The sequence below is a fragment of the Pongo abelii genome, chromosome 15 (assembly GCF_028885655.2).
Source record: "Pongo abelii isolate AG06213 chromosome 15, NHGRI_mPonAbe1-v2.0_pri, whole genome shotgun sequence".
NCBI classification, from domain to species: domain Eukaryota; kingdom Metazoa; phylum Chordata; class Mammalia; order Primates; family Hominidae; genus Pongo; species Pongo abelii.
The window spans coordinates 110,799,762-110,823,156 of record NC_072000.2 but is presented as its reverse complement, the minus strand read 5'-3'; the positions used below and the strand labels follow the sequence as shown (position 1 = coordinate 110,823,156).

General features: G+C 40.8%; 1 gene segment (V, D, J or C); it reads left to right on the top strand.

Annotated features, from left to right (window-relative positions):
* The window catches only part of LOC100938028 (immunoglobulin heavy constant mu-like), a 478,283-nt gene that overhangs the window by 54,247 nt on the left and 400,641 nt on the right, over nt 1-23,395 (top strand).

Below are 23,395 nucleotides of genomic sequence, written 5' to 3'. Positions count from 1 at the left end.
CCAAGGTTGAAATGAAGTAAAAAGTTTTAAGGGCAACCAGAGTTGTGCCATGTCCTTTCTATGTTTTCTTGCCTGTTTATTTATGTCAGATGTGCCACCTACATGTAATAAGGTCAGAATTCTGCCTCCAGTAACACATCAAAGGTGACCTTTGATTGTACTTTTGGTTTATGCTCCAAAATATTGATTATAAAATTCATCACCGTCATATTTTATGTCAAAATAAATCTGCATAATCTGAATGTCAATACATTTTGGAATCTATTAAATGACTGAAATTGCAAGAAATATTACCCACTCCAAAAACTGGAGAGATGGGCATGTCCAGAATGGCAGTTAGCACTTGCTTAACTGGTGCAGAAACTGCAGAAGCTGCAGAAGCCACAAGCTGTTGAGGGCACTTACATGGTAACCACTATAGACGTCTGAAAGACAAATGTCGACTCGGTAAATGTGACCGTTCCAGAGGGTCTTATACTTCTAAGGTTTCTGGACTTTCTCTCCAGAAACCTCCAGATTCTAAAATACACAATCCGAATAAATTTCCTATGGGTCAGAATTGAAGATGAAATGAAGATGATTAATTACAGAGAAATATACCAGGAGCCTACTTCAAAAGCTTCTAAAGGGAATTACTTTTCCAGGACCTTATCCTATGTGAAGGAAGACAAATCTCCCATTCCAGATTCTCCCCCATTCTTCCATTATTATATGAATGAGTAAAGTTAGCCAAAAGGGGTAAGACGTATGTTAATAGTCCAGGGAGGCCGAAACCTCAAAAGGGAGTAACAGCCAAAAATGAGCTTTTCCCCTGGAGATGCTTTGTCAAGGTCACAGCCGATCGAATCTCTAGGTTTCCACTGGAAGAACAGGCAGTGCTTGCCTGCACTGCACAATCCATTCTAACTAGGATGATGACTATGGATTAAAGATGAAAGTGTGGCAATGCACAGACTCTATCTGAGGAGAACACAGAAATACTAAGACAATGGCAGAGGGTGAGACAAAGACAGCAGAGCAATGTGAAGCCTCTGACATCACGATTTTTAAGACCAACATCTTGTAAATGACATCATAGATCTCAGCTTCTTTTATCATGGGGCCTTTGCTGGGTTCCTAGCTGAGAAAGTGAAAATAACAACCTGCATGCACTTCCCAAGTCTCCACCTGTATCCTGTTTGCTTTAGATCTCTAGGAGAAGAAAGCCAGATAACTGGGCCTAGTGTCAGTGTAGGAGGCACTTCCTAAAAGCTACATATTAGGAAGAAGGGAAAATGTGTGTTATTGGAATAGTGGATATGGAGTGGGCTTTCATCTGAATGTATCTGCACCTGCTGGTATTCTCAGATGCAACATTCAACTGCAAGAGCCCAGTGAAGAAACACGGCACTCCCAAATCTCCTGTAAGTTTTTGTCTTCATTTTGATTCCACTAATGAAGTGAATCTAGAGCTTCAGGGAAGGGGCTCCCTCCTGTGTCATTGAATCCTTGCTCTGGGTCTCCCTGCAGAGTTCAATAGGTTTAGTAAGGGTAATCAATTCTTTCAAGAGATGTTGTCAGCAGCATATGTTGTCACTGAAGGAGTATGCTAAACCAGGACACAGCCATTTCATGCTGGGCTAGAGAAGCTTGGGGAAATGATTTGTAAGTCTCAGCAGGAACCTCCTTGCAAGGCAGGGGCTGGGCTGTCGGGGGCACAGACCAGGTGAGCCAGAAATCAATATGTAAAGATGAGGACCTATGGATATGAATTGAAAATATATAAATACTTAAAAAATTCCAATAAATTGAGTCCAAAATTAACCCCAAATTATTCGAAACACAAATTCCTTGACAATTATTTTGGGAGCAGTGAGTTCATAAAGAATTTGAAACTACTGTCTCAGCTTCTGATTTTTGTTGTTCCTGAGATGAGAAAATCATCTCTAATCACACATCACAGAGCAAATCTGTAAACAAGAGTGTTTCTATTGAAGATCTGAACACCAGGCAGGTGCTGGAGACACTGTTTCAGGAGCACCCAGCAGATCTCAGAGGGACCTGCTGGTCACTCACGTGGGACATCGGCAGTAACTTTCTCAGTCGCCAGTCAGCTGTGCTGGTGACTGATGGATCCAGGACAGAACCAAGGCACCTGCTCAGTGTCATGGAGAGTGATGGTTCCAGAAATTATCCAGGTGCTCTTTGCTTATAAAATGTAGGTTCACAGTGAGGAGCGTGTTCTGAGGGGGATTGTTCTGTGAAAGGACCTCTGTTCACGAATGTTCATAAATGGAGCAGGGCATGCATTTCCTCAAACAGGAATAGGGCTTGGACCATCAGCATCTCACTCTTGTAAATCTGATGTGTCATTTTTCTTCCGTTTCTTATTATTGACCAGGCTTTGTGCTATGAAATGCTCTGTCTCATGAATATGCAAATAACCTGAGATCCACTGAGGTAAATTTGGATGTCTGTGCCCTGAGAGCATCACCCAACAACCACATCCCTTCTCTACAGAAGCCCCTGAGAGCACAGCTCCTCACCATGGACTGTACCTGGGGGATCCTCTTCTTGGTGGCAGCTGCCACAGGTAAGGGGCTCCCAAGTCCCAGTGATGAGGAGGGGATTGAGTCCAGTCAAGGGGGGCTTTTATCAACTCCTCCCTTCTCCTCACAGGTGTCCATTCCAAGGTTCAGCTGTTGCAGCCTGGGGCTGAGGTGAAGAAGCCTGGGTCCTCAGTGAAGGTCTCCTGCCAGGCTTCCAGACACACCTTCACCAAATACTTTACGCAGTGGGTGCAACAGGGCCCTGGACAAGGGCATAGTGGATGGGATGCATCAACCCTTACAATGACAACACACACTACGCACAGAAGTTCCGGGGCAGAGTCACCATTACCAGTGACAGGTCCATGAGCACAGCCTACATGGAGCTGAGCAGCCTGAGATCTGAAGACACGGTCGTGTATTCCTATGTGAGAGACACAGTGCGAAAACCCACATCCTGAGAGTGTCAGAAACTCCAGGAAGGAGGAACCTGTGCTAACACAGAGGAGATGACAAAGATTATTAGATTAAAGATTTTCTTAGAAAATGACATTAAGTCATTAAAGAAAAGGAACAATATTAAGGTGTATTTGAGAAATTTTAATTATTTGAGAGATTTTTCATACAGCATTTATTCTGTAAACAAATTTCAATGATTAGAGAATGAATCAAATTAATGAAACTAATATAGAACTTCCTCTGAAGGTATCTTGTAAACATTAATTTCTTAATCAGTGCTATAAGTATTTTGGAACACAGACACAAAATCACATTTTAAGTCTGCATTTATATCTATTAAAAATGCCAAAAAAATCTTCTTTTGTGCATGTAGCATTTTGAATTCCCACCATCAATGCATGATAGTTCTTGATTTTCCACATTCATATCATCATGTATCCTTATGAGAATTGTGTTTTAACCAATCTAGTAGGTGAGTAATGATATCTAATTTTTATTTAAATGCACATGTCCCTCAAAAAGTTCATATTTAACAATTTTCCTATAACTTTTGTTGAGATGCCTCTCCTGATATTTGGTTCATTTTAACTGCATTGCTTTGTTTTGATTCATTGTAAGTTTACTTGCATATTGTTTATAAAAGTCATTTAACAAATTAAAAGAATTTATTTCACAAATATGTGACTTGGAAGTATTTTTTCCAAGTCTGTGGCTGTCTTTTCTCCCTTATCAGTGTGTATTGCAGAAACATATGTGTGTGCGTGCATGTGTCTGTGTGTGTATGTGTCTGTTTGTACAAATTTAGGTTCAAAAACGTAAAATTGTATTCATTCATAGATGATGCATTTGGCAATATATCTGAAGTCTCATTATAAAATACACTAATAGTGATTATTTTTTCCATGTCTTTCAACTCAGGCCACAATCAACTCATGAGTGTTTAAACTTCACCTACTTGATTGGAGGACTATCCACTTCAGATATTTGGAATACTTCTGTAAGGAGATGTGTTCATCTTCCCAATATTTATTTACATAATCATCTATTAATATGTGTATTGGTTTATGAATATATATTTCATACTCTGAAGAAGATCCATGCTATATTATTCATTTTATCGTTCAAATCACCACAGCTTTATTAGGTCCTGGGAGCTCATTTAGTTTGGATCCTGTATCCTTACAGCACACCTCATCCTTTTGTTTTTGAACACTTCCCTGTTTCCTTGTATTACAATAAATTCTAAGCTCATTTTCTGTATTACCTTTTTTGTACATAGAATTAGCCATTTTTCTAAAGGTTGCTTGTTTCTAACATTCACGAATAGCAGTAAAATAAAAAAAATTGTGATACCGTGTATAATTACTTCCAGGACCTCTCAATCTACTGGCCTAGTAGACGTGCATGTTTATATGAACCCATGTTTATGGATGCATCAAAATTATTTATGTACCTAATCTTCTGTAACTTTATTATATTAAAAATGAGAACACACTGCTCTCCTGACCCAACTATGCTACCACGTGGACCTTTCTAGCCTTCCTTCCTTGACTGTCCATAACCACCCACTGCAAAGTGAGGAATCCTATCCCACCAGCTGCCTTATTATTACCTAGCTGCACAATTTTAGGACACATGCACAGCAGTATCAGAAATGTAAAGCTCATTGGAAATATGTTTATCTACTAGAATAGAGTGTTATGTGTAGTTTCTTTACATTTTAAACTTATAGAATTTCCTCATTTTCAAAGTTAATTAGATTAGCAACTTCATTTTCTACTTTCTTCAGTGAAGTCATTTCAATTACATTGTATAATATCATTTATTTGAAATTCGGTATAAACCAAAACTATAGTCAAGTAAACAGTTAGAGGATATTCAAGGAATTTAGAGAGTGAGTATTAAATAAGTACAAATGGCACTGTTTAAGCATAATAAAATTATTTTTAGCGATATAAAATGGTTGAGACACGATGCAGTTAATTTGTCTAAGCTCATAATTGTGTGATGGAAAATATAAACCTAAATATATACAATTTTTGTAAAAAGTATTTAGCAGTTCATTAAACCCAGGATTAAATGCAGACTGTATAAAGTTATCTAATAACTTATTTGGTGAGGGTGGGGATGTCATGAGATGCATGCAAAAAAGAATGAAGTAATTTTCCTCATTTGCATACAAGATGTTACCATTCACTAAAGACCTTTAATTTAAAAAAATCAATTTTCTACGTGACCCAGGTTTTTTCTTCCTGACAAGCAAATAACCCAGATAATTCTTTTCTTTCCTTGGTTGAGAAAGATTTTCCCCAAACTTCAGCTCAGTTCAGGCACACACTGTCCCTGAATGGGCATTTACCCTCAGATGGGTACACACACCTGTCAACATGGGGACTCTTCTGTCAGACAAACACACCTTTACTCACGTGAATTCTTCCCTCAGACAAACACACATGTCCCCACATGGACTCTTTCCTCAGACCACCACATATGTCCTTACATTTACTCTTTCCTCTGGTAATGACATTTCCTCATGTGGACTCTTGTCTCAGACAAACAAACATGTCTGCATGTGAACTCTTCACTCTGATAAGTACACATATTTCCACAGTGACTGTTTCCTGACACAAGCACATATATCCAATGTTGAACTGTTTTATGGCAAAATGATCTCAAGATAATAATTATAAAATCCCTCCCTGACAAGGTGTAGATCTGCATTTTTTATTGTACCTTAACTTTGCCTTATTGTCAAGAACAGTAGTTTGCAGCTCTGAATGCACCGATTAGAGATTGGTGTCCGTTTTCTCTGGAAATGTATCTTTAAGTTCTTACTGGATGTATTTTTTTGATAATGCTTGCTACTGTGAAGATACCTGAACAGGGTCCACACTAGAAAATAAAAAAGACTAATCGGCAGATTAACCCTGTGCATCCAGACCCACGAGTCCTTTGACCCTGCCCCGCTGAAATGGGGACACAGAGGACGGATGAGCAATGCTGAGCGGTGCACCCAAGACCACAAAAAGAAAGACAAGGAAATGTGTCCCCTCCCCTCCTCATGAAAGGCATCCCCTTTCCCTCATCCCCTGTTCCCTCGGGCCCTGGTGAGGAGCCAACCCATGTCTCTTCCCTTCCTCAGTGTCCACATCGTGGGGTCTGCACTGATTTGGGCTTCCCTTCTCATCACCCTCAATATTAGTGTCCCTTGTGAATCAGGTCCAGCTGCGGCTGCTCCACATGGGGCCGTTCTTCCATTTCCTCAGTGTTTGCAGAAGTCCTGTGTAAAATTTATTGATGGATTCAGAGGGGGAAAAATTGTACAGCCCAGTGGTTCACTGAGACTCTCATGCAAAGCCTCTGATTTCACCTTTACTGGCTACAGCATGAGCTTGCTCCAGCCGGCTTCATGACAGGGATTTGTGTGGGTGGAAACAGTGAGTGATCAAGTGGGAGTTCTCAGAGTTACTCTCCATGAGTACAAATAAATTAACAGTCCCAAGCGACACCTTTTAATATGCAGTCTACCTTAAAGGGACCAAACTGAAAGTCAAGGACAAGGCCTTGTAATACTGTGAGAGACACAGGAGAGGGAATATCTGCGTGAGCCCAGACAGAAAAATCTCTGCAAGAAGACAGGAGGGAGCTGCGTGGTAGATGCTCCTCAGAACCACCAGGGCCGCTTGAGGACAACCTGGGGGCACTCAGAACCACCAGGGTGTGCTTAGGACCATGGGGCACTCAGGATATTAGGGGATGCTCAGGATCACGAGGGGGTGCTCATGACACCAGGGGGCACTCAGAATCACAAGGGGGCGCTCAGGACACAAGGGTTTGCCCAGGACCACCAGCAGGCACTCAGGTCACCAGGGGGTGCTCAGGACCACCAGGGGGCGCTCAGGACACGAGGGGGGGGGGCTCAGAACCACCAGGGGGCGCTCAAGACACCTGAGGGCGCTCAGAAGCATCAGGGGTGCTCAGGATATCAGGGTGCCCTCAGTACCACGAGGGGGCGCTCATGACACCAGGGGCACTCAGAACCACCAGGGGGCGCTCAGTACACGGGGGTTCTCTTAGGAAGCAGCTCCAAATCAGAAGCCTGAGAGGCTGTGGTTTTCTTTTAAACCTTGGTGATTCCCGACCTGGTCAAGCAAAAGTCTTCCCCAGGATCTCTAACCATTTCTTCCTTGTAAATCCATGATTACTTTTACCTACAAAACATTAACTTAGAACAGGAATTTAATTCAACTTTTAATGCTGCATTTTTTCCAAGTAATACTAGCAATGATCTCTCAGGACAATTTTTAAAATAGGTTATTTATATATTTTCTTGATTAAAAATACTATTATTAAAATAGTAAAATTATAAAAATCACACCTGTAATCCCAGCACTTTGGGAGGCTAAGGCAGGCAGATCACTTGAGCTCAGGACTTTTAGAACAGCCTGGCAGCACAGTGAGGTCTTTTCTATATAAAAAAAAAATAATAATAACAATAATAATAAATACCTGGGTATGGTTCCACCTGTGGTAGCAGCTACTTGAAAGGCTGAGGCGGGAGGATCCCTTAAGCCTGGGAGGTTAATGCTGCAGTGAGCTGTGACTGTGCCACTGCACTCCAGCCTCATTGACAGAGTGAGACCCTATTTAAAGAAAATGTATATCCTCAATACAAACTGTTTCAATGATTAGAGTTTTGTATTTTTGTGCTGTAATAGTCAAACAATTGTACATGTTTTTTAACATTAACTCAGCATATACATGGTATTTTGTTTCTTTTTCTTTCATTTGCTGTTTTTGGAAATTAAACACGACTTTAAATGCTCTTGTTCTCCATTTTGGTTGGCTTCAGGTGTCCCGTTTTTCAGACTATTTCTCCATCTTCCCTTTTTCTTTGAAAGTGTTTTACTTTCCTCAGTCTCCATGAAGGAAAAAGAAAGTCCCTTTACTTTCTGACCTCCGAGTCTGGTGAATCAGTTCCCTTCTCTTCATAATCACTGAAGCCAACCAAGTTTAGAGGATAATGGTTCTCTTTAGAATATGCTTGTCTACTTGCAGACTCTCTGCCCTACTCACCCTTTTCCAGGGTCCTGCAGACCATCCCCTCGTTTCCCTAAGTACCACAGAGTGGGCTCTGCAGCTCTTGCTGCCCTCTGTGTGCTCAGCCCTGGGGCTCCCTAGTGTTTTGATGATCAAGTCCAAATCCCCATGTGCTTGGACCCTCTGAGACCACCCTCTAGGAAGATGCCATTGTGAGCAAGCCCTGAAAATCATGGACTATGTTCAGTTTCATATTCCTGGATGTTCTCTATCATAAAGGAATATTGACAAATAAATACTAGAGTTTGTATTGAATATTCATGCCAAAAAAGTTTTTTTTTAATTTTTCAAATGAAACAATTTTATCTTGCCTAGTTTGAAAACTACAATCTAAATTTAACAAATAACGTAATACAATGTTTGTCTTATTAGTTATTCAATTTATTAAAAACAGACTGATATTTAAAGTTAATACCATTGCACATTTGAGTGACATATTTGGCAAGAACAGCATGTACATTCATCTTTAACAAAACATGTATTTAAATATATTTGTCTTTTTAGTATTGGAATAGGCAGACATATATGTAGAAGAGCATTATTTTCTACTACAACCTCAAACGGTAAACACAATTTAAACTCAATTAAGTAATTAAAAAATATGAAACAAATGGGTGTGTTGTTTTAGTGTTTAGATATACATTCACTTTTGCATGGGCACATGTATGTGTCTTTGCTGGGCTGTTGTGTATGTATGTGTGTTTGTAGAACCATGAAGTTTTCAAATACATCATTAAATGACATAGTTATATTAATCTTGGCCAGGCACGGTGGCTCAGGCCTGTAATCCCAGCACTTTGGGAGTCTTAGGCAGGCAGATCACCTAAGGGTAAACCCCCTTGGTCAACATGGTAAAACCCCGTCTCTACTAAAAATACAAAAAATAGCCAGGTATTGTGGCACATGACTTTAGTACCAGTGTGACAGGGAAATGTGGGGTCAGAAATCCCACACAGAGTTTCTACTGGTGTACCACCTAGTGGAGCTGTAAGAAGAAAGCCACTGCCCTCCAGAACCCAGAATGGTAGATCCACTGACAGCTTGCACCATGTTTCTGGAAAAACCACATACACTCAATGCCAGCTCGTGAAAGCAGCCAGGAGGGAGACTGTGCCCTGCAAAACTTTTTTAAAACTTTTCATTTGAAAAGTTTTTAAAAAGTTCTGCCACAGGGGCAGAACTTCCCAAGACCATGGGAACCCACCTGTTACATCAGGTAACCTGGATTTGAGACATGGAGTCAAAGAAGATTATTTTGGAACATTAAGATTTGACTGCCCAGCTGGATTTCAGACTTGCATGGGGCCTGTAGTTTGGACCAATTTCTCCATTTGGAATGGCTGTATTTACACAATGCCTGAACTCCCATTCTTTCTAGGAAGTAACTGACTTGGTTTTTATTTTACAAGCTCATAGATGGAAGAGACTTGCCTCATCTCAAATGAGACCTTGGACTGTGGACTTTTGAGTTAAGGCTCAAATGAGTTAAGACTTTGGCGGGCTCTTGAACAGGCATCATTGGTTTTGAAATGCGACAGCAATCATGACTTTAGAGGACCACACGTGGAGTGCAACAAGCAGGCGCAGAAGACGAGTAATTCGTGATTTCACTGTAGTTTGTTTAAATGGTAGACTCACAGAAGTAGAATAGAGTGTTGGTTACCAGGGGCTGGAGGGGTGGACTGGAAAAGGAGAGATTTTGGTCAAAGTGTAAAATGTTCCAGTTAGACAGAAGGAGTAAGTTACAGTGTTCTAATGCACAAGATGGAAAATATGGCTATGAATGCATTATATATTTCAAAATGGCTAAAAAATGTAAATGTTAAAATTAAAATTTTTCCCACTAAAAAATTATACAGGTCGGGAGCGGGGGCTCACACCTGTAATCCCAGCACTTTCGGAGGCCGAGGTGGGCGGATCACAAGATCAGGAGTTCAAGACCAGACTTGCCAAGATGGTGAAACCCTGTCTCCACTAAAAACACAAAACTTAGCCAGGCACGGTGTTGGGCACCTGTAATCCCAGCTACTCAGGAGGCTGAGACAGGAGAATTGCTTGAACCTGGGAAGCAAAGTTTGCAGTGAGCCAAAATCGCACCACTGCACTCCAACCTGGGCGACAGAGTGAGACTCAGTCTCAAAAAAAAAAAAAAAAAAGAAATACATTTATGAGGTGATGGATATGTTAAATAGCTTGATTAACAATTCCATAATGTATGCATGTATCATAGCATGTGTGAAGGGACCTGTATGAAGGTGAGGTGCCCTGGTCACGTGACAGTGAGGTGACCTGGGGGAGGTGTAAGGTTACCTGGGGGTATGTGTGAGGTGAACTTGGGCACATGTGAGGTGACCCAGGGTGCATGTGTGGTGGCCTGGGTGCGTGTGAGTTTACCTGGACATGTATGAGGTGACATGGGGAATTCGTGAGGTGACTTGGGCATGTATGATGTGACCTAAGGCATGTGTGAGGCGACCTGTGGGACGTGTGAGGTGACATGGGGAATGTGTGAGGTGACCTGGGGAATGTGTGAGGTGACCTGCTGGATGTGTGAGGTGACCTGGGGAATGTGTGAGGTGACCTGGGAGCGTTCGAGGTGATGTGGGGGATGTGTGAGCTTACCAGGAGTGTGTGTGAGGTGACATGGGGAATGTGTGAGGTGACCTGGGGGATGTGTGAGGTGACCTAGGGAAATGTGTGAGGTGACAAAGGGCATGTATGCAGTGACCTGGGTGCATGTGAGGTGACCTGGTGCATGTGTTAGGTTACCTGGGGGATGTGTGAGCTGAACAGGGGCAGGTGTGAAGTTGCCTGAGGAATGCATGAGGTGACCTGGTGGATGTGTGTGGTGACCTAGTAGATTTACAAGGTGACCTACGGGATGTGTGACATGAATAGGGGCTTTTGTGAGGTGGCCACGGGAATGTGTGAGGTGACCTGAGGGATGTGCGAGGTGACCTTGGGTGAGTGTGAGGTGACCTGCGGGATGGATGTGCAAGGTGACCTTGAGTGAGTGTGAGGTTACCTGAGGGATGTGTGAGGTGAATAGGGACTTGTGTGAGGTGACCTGGGAAATGTTTGAGGTGACCTGCAGGATGTGTAAGGTGACATTGGGGATGTGTGAGGTGACTCAGGGCACATGTGAGGTGACCTTGGGGATGTGCAAGGTCACACTGTGTGAGTGTGAGCTCATGTGGGATATTTCAAACTTTGTAAGAAAAGCCTGCAACAATATATGGCACTAGAAGCTTCACACTCCAACACTGTTAATGCGCACATCCTCAAGGAACTCTAAATGTTTCCAGGTTAGCTTAAATGCCATGGAGCGACACCTGTCCCAGGTACACTCATATACGCATCCTGGGTCTCCCTATCAACCCCTATCCTCAAATTTTCAGTCTATGTTTGCTCCATGATATCAACTCTGATATGTTGAAGGTTTTTTTTTTTCTTTTATTTGTAGTTGTTCAGGTTTGCTGTTTCACTCTCATTACTCTGGGCTCAGTCCTCTCCTCAGGTGTCCCACTTCAGAGCTTGCTATATAATAGGAGGCATGCAAATAGGACCCTCCCTTTTCTGATGAAAAGCAGCCCAGCCCTGACCCTGCAGCCCTGGGAGAGAAGCCCCAGCCCTGGGATTCTCAGGTGTTTCTATTGGGTCAACAGCAATAAACAAATTACCATGAAATTTGGGCTAAGTTGGGTTTTTCTTGCTGCTATTTTAAAAGATAATTCATGGAGAACTAAGGATATTGAGTGTGAGTGGACATGAGTGACAGAACAGTGGATATGTGTGGCAGTTTCTGACCAGGATGTCTCTGTTTGCAGGTGTGCAGTGTGAGGTGCAGCTGGTGGAGTCTGGGGGAGGGTTGGTACAGCCTGGGGGGTCCCTGAGACTCTCCTATGCAGCCTCTGGATTCACCTTCAGTAACAGTGACATGAACTGGGTCCGCGAGGCTTCAGGAAAGGGGCTGGAGTGGGTCTCGGATATTAGTTGGAATGGCGGTAGGACACACTATGCGGACTCCGTGAAGGGCCAATTTACCATCTCCAGAGACAATTCCAGGAAGCCCCTGTATCTGCAAAAGAACAGACGGAGAGCCGAGGACATGGCCGTGTATTACTGTGTGAGAAATCCTGTGAGGGGACACAAGTGTGAGCCCAGACACAAACCTCCTGCGGGAACGTTGGGGGAAATCAGCTGCAGGGGGCGCTCAGGACCCACTGATCAGAGTCAACCACAGAGCAGGTGCACATGGAGGCTGGGGTTTGCTTCCTGTCAGGATTTGGGACTTCCTCTGCTTCTGACAGTTTCTCTAGGGAAACTCTTTAATAGATTTCTGTGCCCACCAATGTCATCTCTACATTTTTTTAATCATTGTAATATGAGGACTCATTCTCACATGCACAATATGTATATTGCCACTTACAGGAATGAAAGGTCCTCAACCATGGTCACCAGCATCAGAGTCGTGAGGAAGCTCAGGGGTGCCTGGTGAGTCTTCTCCAGTCAGACTCAGGACAGGAACCTCAATGGGATTCCCTGACTAGAATGGCTTTTAGGGATTTTGATTGCAGCCAAGAGAGAGGCTGGACCAAGTTCAGTGTCATGTAGGACCTCACAGGTTTTATGTATGACATTTCTCTTGACAATAAAGTATGCAAATGAGTATCAGCACTGATCTGGTGCTTCCTGACTTTCATTTTTAGTGGTTCTCGCTTTTCCATTTGCTTTTCCTGCTTTCTGGAAAAAAGGATGTTGTCCCTGCGGTCTAAATCCTGGGGCTCAAGCCCTTTCCCTGGAGCTTAGGTGGGGCTCAGGCTGTGACTCCTGCAGCCACTGAGAGAGGCTGCTGAGACTTTCTTCTCTCTCATTGTTCAGGACACTCCACTCAGTTTTCTGGAGACCCATCTGGGAATGCATGTGGCCATTAGTAATGAGGGCATAAGCTTCTTTGGTCAAAATGGGGTGAGGATGTGGAATTGATCCTGTGCTGTGTAAACTGTCACAGAGTCACCTTCTTCACCAGTAGTGTTAGAAGAGCTTGTAAAAGTTGTCGAATCCAACTGGAGTCCCTTGTGTTCAAACCCTGACAAATGGAGCTGAGGAAGGCCATTTATGGAAGCTTCTCATGCACATACCCCTGAGAACAAGACCTAGCTTTATAACACTCAGAATAACCACAACTGTGCACAACAACAAAATAATTACTTATATCCCTAACAACAAGAGCTAGCTTTATAACACTCAGAATAACCACAACTGTGCACAAAGGCAACCACAACCACAAAATAATTACTTATATCCCTAACAACAAGAGCTAGCTTTATAACACTTGGAAAAGCCACAATCTTGCACAAGGCAACCACAACCACAAAAGAATTACTTATATCCCTAACAACAAGAGCTAGCTTTATAACACTCAGAAAAGCCACAACCTTGCACAAAGGCAACCACAACAATAAAAGAATTACTTCTGTGAAAATATCTGCACAGCAACTGCCTGTCCAACCTTACACTGATGTCAACCTTGTTATTGATGCTTCTAGCCCGGGATCGTTCTCATCAAAATGTCATTCAGATCCTGTGTATGACAAAAATTGTGTTTTTCAGCGCACTCATGTTCTAGTAAAGCCCTCAGAGACCCTCTCCTTCACCTGTGCTGCCTCTGGATTTCCGATCATAACCAGTACTTCCTCCTGGGGCTGGATCTGCCAGCCTCCAGGGAAGGAGCTGAAGTGGGTCAGGTGTGTAGGTCATGAGGAAGCACACAGTACAACCCGCTTCTCAAGAGTCCAGTCACCACCTCCAGATCCACATTCAGAAAGCAGTTTTTCCTACAGCTGAGCTACCTGCGCAACAAGTACACCACCATGGATTTTTACACAAAAGACACAGAGGGGGACGTCATTGTGAGGCCAGACACAAACCTCCCTGCAGGGTAGCTCAGGACACCAGGGGGTGCTCAGACACCAAGGGGCACTCAGGACACATCAAGGCAGGTGCAAGAAGGGAAAAAAAGGTGCTGGAGGTGGGGTTTTTCATCACTGTCATATTTTACTCTCCACTATATTTATTCTAATGTATATTACTGTATTATTAGACAATGATATTTATATAAATATATAGCCATACGTAGGTGCACCAACTTGTCCTCTCCATCTAATGTGGACCTTGTCCTTTAGGACTAAGTCCCTGTATGTATTTGAGCACCTCTTAAATTATGGTCAATTATGTAGGATCTCTCACTTTTTCTGTGTCCCTTCCTCCCTCCTCTCTCACACACAAACTGACACACACAAAGAGTTCTACGACTTTAATTACCTGATGTGTTGAAGAAAATTTATTGAAGTGCAGCTTTTTCTGTTTAACTGCTGTTCATGTTGATGTAGGAATAAGAACATTGTCTTTCTCAACTGTGTAGTTCTCTAAGCTGAGTAGCACCTTTCTTTATAATACCCAGATACTGAAAGCAATCCAAATATTGATCAGCAGGTTAAGCAGTAAACACTTTGTTCTAAATTCTTTCACTTGAATAATACCCACTGTTCAAACAAGTACTGCTGGAAATGCTCAACAAATGTAAATTCACAAGTACTTATGATGAGTAACATAAGCCAAAGAAATACAAGTACATACATACAGTTCCACTTTTATAAATTCTATAAAATGAAAACTAATCTAAAGTTACATAATGAAAACCAGTAGTTGGCCGTGGATGTGGTATGAGAAGGGAAGGTGTAGGAAGTGGAAATTACAGGACAACGAGAGGAAATTTTGAGGATAATTTTTTCTGTATTGAGAAAGGTTATGGTTATGTCATTATTTGTCAAATTGTACACATTAAGGGAAGATTGTTACTTTCTAATTTCAACTTATTAAAATACTACAAATTTAAACATATATAATTTGGTAGAAAAGGAGTTAGAGATGGATAAAATATATGAGAAATAAAAAAGAAAATCTCAGAACAATGGCATAAGGACTTCAATCATCAAACTAAAGAAATTTTAAATTTCACAACACAGAATTAAAGATTCATAAAACCAGCTCCTGGATTCATTGATTTTTTGGAATTGATTTTCATGTCTTTATCTCCTTCAGTTCTGCTCTGATCTTAGTTATTTCTTCTCTTCTGCTAGCTTTTGAATTTGCTCTTGCTTCTCTAGTTCTTTTAATTGTGATGTTAGGGTGTCAGTTTTAGATCTTTCCTGCTTTCTCTTGTGGGCATTTAGTGCTATAAATTTCCCTCTACACACTGCTTTAAATGTGTCCTGGAGATTCTCATATGTTGTGTCTTTGTTCTCATTGGTTTCAAAGATCATCTTTATTTCTGCCTTCATTTCTTTATTTACCCAGTAGACATTCAGGAACAGGTTTTCCAGTTTCCATGTAGTTGTGCAGTTTTGAGTGAATTTCTTCATCCTGAGTTCTAATTTGATTATTGCACTGTGGTCTGAGAGACTGTTTGTTATGATTTCTGTTCTTTTGCATTTGGCGAGGAGTGTATTACTTCCAATTATGTGGTCAGTTTTAGAATATGTGCAATGAGGTGCTGAGAAGAATGTATATTCTCTTGACTTGGGGTGGAGAGTTCTGTAGATATCTATTAGGTCTGCTTGGTCCAGAGCTGACTTCAAGTCCTGAATATCCTTGTTAATTCTCTGTCTCGTTGATCTGTCTAATATTGACAGCGGGGAGTTAAAGTCTCCCACTCTTGTTGTGTGGGAGTCTAAGTCTCTTTGTAGGTCTCCAAGGACTTCCTTTATGAATCTGGGTGCTCCTGTATTTGGGGCATATATATTTAGGATATTTAGCTCTTCTTGTTGCATTGATCCCTTTACCATTATGCAATGCTTTTCTTTGTCTCTTTTGATCTTTTTTGGTTTAAAATGTTTTATCAGAGATTAGGATTGCAACTCCTGCTTTTTTTTTTTGCTTTCCATTTGCTTGGTAAATATTCCTCCATCCCTTTATTTTGAGCCTCTGTGTGTCTTTGCACGTGAGATGGGTCTCCTGAATACAGCACATCAACAAAATAGATAGACAGTTAGCCAGATTAATAAAGTAGAAAAGAGAGAAGAATCAAATAGATGCAATAAAAAGTAATATATTGGATATCACTACTGATCCCACCGAAATACAAACTACCATCAGAGAATAGTATAAAAACCTCTATGCAAATACACTAGAAAATCTAGAAGAAATGGATAAATGCCTGGACACATACACCGTCCCAAGTCTAAATCAGGAAGAAGTCGAATCCCTGAATAGAACAATAATAAATTCTGAAATTGAGGCAGTAATTAATAGCGTACCAACCAAAAAAAGTCCAGGACCAGATATATTCACAGCTGAATTCTACCAGAGGTACAAAGAGGAACTGGTACCATTCCTTCTGAAACTATTTCAAACAATAGAAAAAGAGGGACTCCTCCCTAACTCTTTTTATGAAGCCAGCATCATCCTGATACCAAAACCTGGCAGAGACACAGCAAAAAAAAAAGAAAAGTCCAGGCCAATATCCCTGATGAACATCAACGCACCAATTCTCAATAAAATACTGGCAAACCGAATCCAGCAGCACATCACAAAGCTTCTCCACCACGATCAAGTCTGCTTCATCCCTGGGATGCAAGGCTGGTTCAACATATGCAAATCAATAAATGTAATCCATCACATAAACAGAACCAATGACAGAAACCCCATGATTATTTCAATAGATGCAGAAAAGGACTTCAACAAAATTCAACACTCCTTCATGCTAAAAACTCAATACTCTAGGTATCGATGGAATGTATCTCAAAATAATAAAAGCTATTTATGGCAAACCCCCAGCCAATATCATATGGAATGGGCAAAAACTGGAAGCATTTACTTTGAAAACTGGCACAAGACAACGATGCCTCTCTCACCACTATAATTCAACGTAGTATTGAGAGATCTGGCCAGGGTAATCAGGCAAGAGAAAGAAATAAATTGTATAAAAATAGGAAAAGAGGAAGTCAGATTGTCTCTGTGTGCAGATGACATGATCGTATATTTAGAAAACCCCATCGTCTCAGCCCAAAATCTCCTTAAGCTGATAAGCAACTTCAGCAAAGTCTCAGGATACAAAATCAATGTGCAAAAATCACAAACATTTCTATAACCCAATAACAGAAAAACAGAGAGCCAAATCATGAGTGAACTCCCACTCAAAATTGCTACAAAGAAAATAAAATACCTAGGAATACAACTTACAAGGGATGTGAAGGATCTCTTCAAGGAGAACTATAAACCACTGCTCAAAGAAATGAGAGGACCCAAACAAATGGAAAAACATCCCATGCTCATGAATAGGAAGAATAAATACCATGAAAATGGCCATACTGCCCAAAGCAATTTATAGATTGAATGCTATCCCCATCAAACTACCAATGACTTTCTTCACAGAATTGGAAAAAACTATTTTAAAGTTCATACAGAACCAAAAATACATCCTGCATAGCCATGACAATCCTAAGCAAAAAAAGCAAAGCTGGAGGCATCATGCTACCTGACTTCAAACTATACTACAAGGCTACAGTAACCGAAACAGCATGGTACTGGTACCAAAACAGATATATAAACCAATGGAACAGAGCAGAGGCCTCACAAATAACACCACACATCTACAACCATCTGATCTTTGACAATCTTGACACAAACAAACAATGGGGAAAGAATTCCAGAACTATTTAATAAGTGGTGTTGGGAAAACTGGTGAGCCATATACAGAAAACTGAAACTGGACCCCTTCCTTACACCTTATACAAAAATTAACTCAAGATGGATGAAAGACTTATCAAGACCTGAAACCATAAAAATCCTAGAAGAAAATCTAGGCAATACCATTCAGGACATAGGCATGGGCAAAGACTTCAAATCTAAAACACCAAAAGCAACGGCAACAAAAGCTAATACTGACAAATGAGATATAATTAAAGGAAAGTGCTTCTGCACAGCAAAAGAAACTATCATCAGGGTGAACAGGCAACCTACAGAATGGGAGAAAATTTTTGCAATCTATTCATCTGACAAAGGGCTAATATCCAGAATCTACAACAAATTTACAAGAAAAAAAAACCATCAAAAAGTAGGTGAAGGATACAAACAGACATTTCTCGAAAGAAGACATTTATGCAGCCAACAAACATGAAAAAAATCCTCCTCATCACTGGTCATTAGAGAAATGCAAATCAAAACTACAATGAGATACCATCTCACGCCAGTTAGAATGGTGACCATTAAAAAGTCAGGAAACAACAGATGCTGGAGAGGATGTGGAGAAATAGTAACATTTTTACACTGTTGGTGGGAGTGTAATTAAGTTCATCCATTGTGGAAGACAGTGTGGCGATTCCTCAAGGATCTAGAACTAGAAATACCATTTGACCCAGCAATCCCATTACTTGGTATGTACCCCAAGGATTATAAATCATTCTACTACAAAGACACATTGTGGCACTATTCCCAATAGCAAAAACTTGAAGCCAACCCAAATGTCCATCAATAATAGACTGGATAAAGAAAATATGGCACATATACACCATGGAATACTATGCAGCCATAAAAAAGGATGAGTTCATGTCCTTTGCAGGGACATGGATGAAGCTGGAAACCATCATTATCAGCAAACTAACAGAAGGACAGAAAACCAGACAAGGCTGTTCTCACTCGTAAGTGGGAGTTGAACCATGAGACCACATGGACACAGGGAGGGGAATATCACACACTGAGGCCTGTCGGGAGGTAAAGGGCTAGGGGAGGGATAGCATTAGGAGAAATACCTAAGGTAGATGGCAGGTTGATGGGTGCAGCAAACCACCATGGTGTGTGTATACCTATGTAACAAAACTGCACATTCTGCACATGTACCCCAGAACATAAAGTATAATTTAAAGAAAGGATTACATATTCCATTAAATATATATGAGAAATCAGAGGCTCCTGAATATACACATGAATACATGCTGGGTCTACCTATATTTTTAGGGAAACACTAGAATACAGCAAAATAATGTCATGATTTTATTAAAAAGGGGGGTTTATCAAACCACACCAGGCATGTCCAGCTCTGTCCTGGAGTTGGTTCAGGGAACAGGTGGGTTCTGTGTTTAGCAGCCATGACAACAAGCTCACAGTGTCAGTTCTACTTGATACCTCAAAAAGGCGAAGGGATCTCAACAAAATTGTCATGTGGATGTCACATCTGTGGGTGCTGCATACTCCCCCGATGTGAATATGGAAAGGATAATTACCTCTTGAGGTGTCTGCCGAGATTAGTGCTGGTCTCTCAGGAACACCCAAAATGGCTCGATAGAGCCAGAAAGCAGACTGGCTCAGGGTTTTTGTGACGGTTTCATGGTGGGTCAGAGTGAGGCTTCCCACTCACAGGAAGGGGATTGTACAGTGCGAAACACCCACTGGTGTCAAATGAGGAAGCTCCTGCAATTCCTAACTAGATTCACATTGTGTGATAAAAGACACACAATAGACATAACTTCATGGTCAGATACCACAAAATGCTGTTAAAAGATGTGGTAAAAAGGCAACTTTAAATTTTTAGTCATTGGAGTGCGTATAACACAAAAATCATTTTCAATATTTTGTAACACATGCAATAGGACAAAGGTATGTGATGAGGGTAAAATCTCGAAAGTGTGAATCTTCCAGCTACCAAGTCATAGGGTAATAACTGATGTGTCCTGAGGGAGGAAACCATCACGCCATAGAGCTAATGGTATAACCCTTGGTGAAGAGAGTTCAATATTTTATTGAAGTTTTCATAATTTTTATTTAAAGATGCCATTTTTCAAAATATTCAGATGATTGTGAGTGCCATTGATTCTGTATGATATGAACAATGGCAATACCTTCCATGTTTACATAATATTAAAAACCATGTTAAGACTGAATATTTGGTGTAATGGTGCATCACATTATTCTAGCTTCCATACTAGTTGTTTTATTTGTTTGTTTTCTCCTTTGTTGGCATTTGGTTTCGAATTCATATGTCAGGTCTCTATAATGTAGGAATTTATTTAAAATTGTCTTTTTTTGTCCATTTTGATGGGGCTTCCAGGAGACGTAAGAACCTCCTCTGCTTGCAACACGTTTTAAAATTACACACTAATGTAGAACATCTGTATTTAATCCTGGTGTTTAGTTAATTGACAAGCTCTAATAAGTGAAGTAACTTCTCCATTCTGGGCTGATTTTACGTCAGGTATAGGAATATATCCTAGGTGAAAGTTTGTACCAGTAATATGAATTATTAGGTAATAACCTCCACCTTTATGATTTAGGTGTTATTCATCAAGAAATAGTGTTAAATCAGGAGTCTCAATGAAAGTATTACCTAAGGGATATACAAAATATATTGCTAATCTACATAAAACAGATGTGAACACACTCTCAGTATCCAGCCATGTTTCCTATCAACCACACAGTAACTTTGACTTCACTTGGGACTTGTTCCAATTTTCACATTAGTTACTTATTAATCTTAATGCTTCTAGATATTATGTGTGACTATTTTAGCAGAGAGTGAAGAAAGACAACCTAGGCTGACCAAACAATGAGGAAAATCACAACCTGATGAAACAGGAAGCCTCTGGATGTGAGTGGCTCCAGGATTGAATAATTTGACAGCTCATGTGCCCAGAAAGTTTCTTTTCTCAATTTTCCACACTGAAGCATCCAGAAAGTCAGCTTCATCCCCCTCACCCCCCAGTGACTCCCATCATGCAGTGACATGGTGACAATATTCCCATGGTCACATACATATATTAAATATTGGCTGGAAAAGGGGCAGAGACAGTTCTGCAATTCGCCTCTGAAAGACCAGGAACACCTGAACAGACCACCTCCCCTGCCCCCATGACCAGAACTGCACCATGTGTCCACATGGACACTCATCCCTGATGGGGATAATAAGACTCCATTGATGAGGCCGACTATTTTAGCATATAAGTTAGTAAAGACTGATATAAAGGTTTCAACAACTAATTGAAGTCTATTCTTCTATGTCCACCAGAGACTACAGATGCTCCAGTGATATCTTGTTTTTCTTTACTGCGTGACTGTGTCTCTTCTCCTTGTGTCTCTTCTTCTTGTTCCATCCTCCAGAGAATCTCTTTCAGCTCCCACAGGTGCATTCCTCTGTTATATGTAACTGACAATTGATAAATTAGTGGAAGCCCTTACACTAAAGGAAGAGTCTCTGACCTCATCTTGGTCCATATTCCTAGAAAGGCATTGTGCCCATAAGTCTGGGTGTGACCTTCTGAATGTTCCTGACCCTCCTCCAGATGAGATGCTCATCTGTGTGTTCTTGTCCCTTCCACTGGGGTACAGCCCCCCTATTTCCCCCAGGTGTTCCCTCCCACAGCTCCAGTGTTCCCCATCAATGTCATCACCTCCCAGATCCGCTGCCCTGCCCTGCAGACTAAAGCTCTGATTCCATAAGAAAGAGAGTTATGTCTCAACAGAACTTCGTGGCAGTGACCTCTGTTCCCATCTCAATTCCTGAGGGGTTGCACCAGTGCCCCTAGGGTACTGGTTTTGGTGGTTCCCCTGCAAAGTAATTTTTAGTTCTGTAGTGGATATAAGGGAGTGGAGTCTGAATGCCTTTCAAAAATGGGAGCTCTTGTTCTCTCCCAGACAGACACTTTGGGAAAGGAAGATTTTGTGACTGCCCCTTTTTTTGGGGAAAGGGATTCAAGAGGATAGAAAAGCTCTTCAGTATGTGGGCCCTTAGAATTTCAAACTACAACAAGCTTACCATATTCAATTTCAAGCAATCCCATATATATTTGTATTTTTATCTTTAACAGCCTATATTGCATATGCCAGACTCTGCCTTAGGTAATCTCATATGCTGGCTTTGTTACTCTTTACAGGAACTTGCTTCTTGTTAAATTTAAGATTTTTTTTAACTTCAGTTATCCTAAGCATTCAGAAATTTGCAAAATTTCATCTTGACTGTTTATCTGTTATTGTTGATGTAGCTGTAAGAAATAAAGAAAATATATTCCTCATTTACGTACATTTTCAAGTTGAGTAGTAGATTTTTAGTACTACCAGAGTAATAAAATAATTTGAACATTGTTAAGCTGCTTAACAGAAAATCAGATTATGGTGAATTTGTTCAATGGAATACTACACAACATTTATAATAAATAATTGTCTGATACATGCAACAAGAAGGTAAAACATCTAAGTATTTTTGCTGAGTAAAATAAACCAGACAAATGAGAAGATTTACCATATAATTTCATTTATATAAATTCTGGAAAATAAAAACTGAACTTAAGTAATATAACAACAAGGTAAAATATCTAAGTATTGATGTTCAGGAAAATAAAGCAAACAAATAAGAATATGTACTATGTTATTCCATTTTAATAAATTCTGATAAATTAAATTGAATCTACAGCAATATAAAGAAGATCAGAATTTACCATTTGGGGAAATGGTAGAAGAAGGGAAGAGGAAAGGAGGAGGAATATAGAAGAATGAGAGGGAAATTTTGAGAATTTTCTGGTTCACCTTGATAACTAGGATGGTTACATCAGGTTTATCAATGTACACTTTAAATATGTGAAGTTTATTATCAGTAAACTGAAATTTATAAAATTTATTACCAGCAAACAAATGAAAACTTGCACAAGAAATAAGTGATATAAAGATAGAAAAAATATTAAATTTCAGAAACACCTAGTAATTTATCTTCATGAACCCTAGTTCTCACCATATTTTTAGGTGAATGCTAGAATGCAGCAAAATTACATGTTCTCCATACAGAAAGTGGGTTTCACAAACCACACTAGGCACGCCCAGCTCTGTCCTGGAGTTGGGTTAGGGAGTAATACAGGGCCAGTGGATGAGGAGCACAGGCCCAGATACTGGGGCTCACTAACCTCAGGTATGAGCTCTTAGATACATGCAAAGCCCCTCCACGTATGTGTTTACTTCCCCAGCTGTAAATCGAGAAACCATTGACCCCTAAAAATATGATTTACACAAATATGTAAAAATGTAAGAAAGTGATTAGTGCAAAGTGTTTATCACAGCACAATTTCATAATAAGACAGTAAGTTTTTCAAACACCCTCATTGCCATCAGATTCTTGCAGGGCATCATTACCTTATCTGGGCACTGCCCTCTGCTCAGGCGTCCCACCCCAGAGCTTGCTATATAGTAGGTGACATGCAAATAGGGCCCTCCTTCTCCTGATGAAAACCAGCCCAGTCCTGACCCTGCAGCTGTGGGAGAGGAGCCCC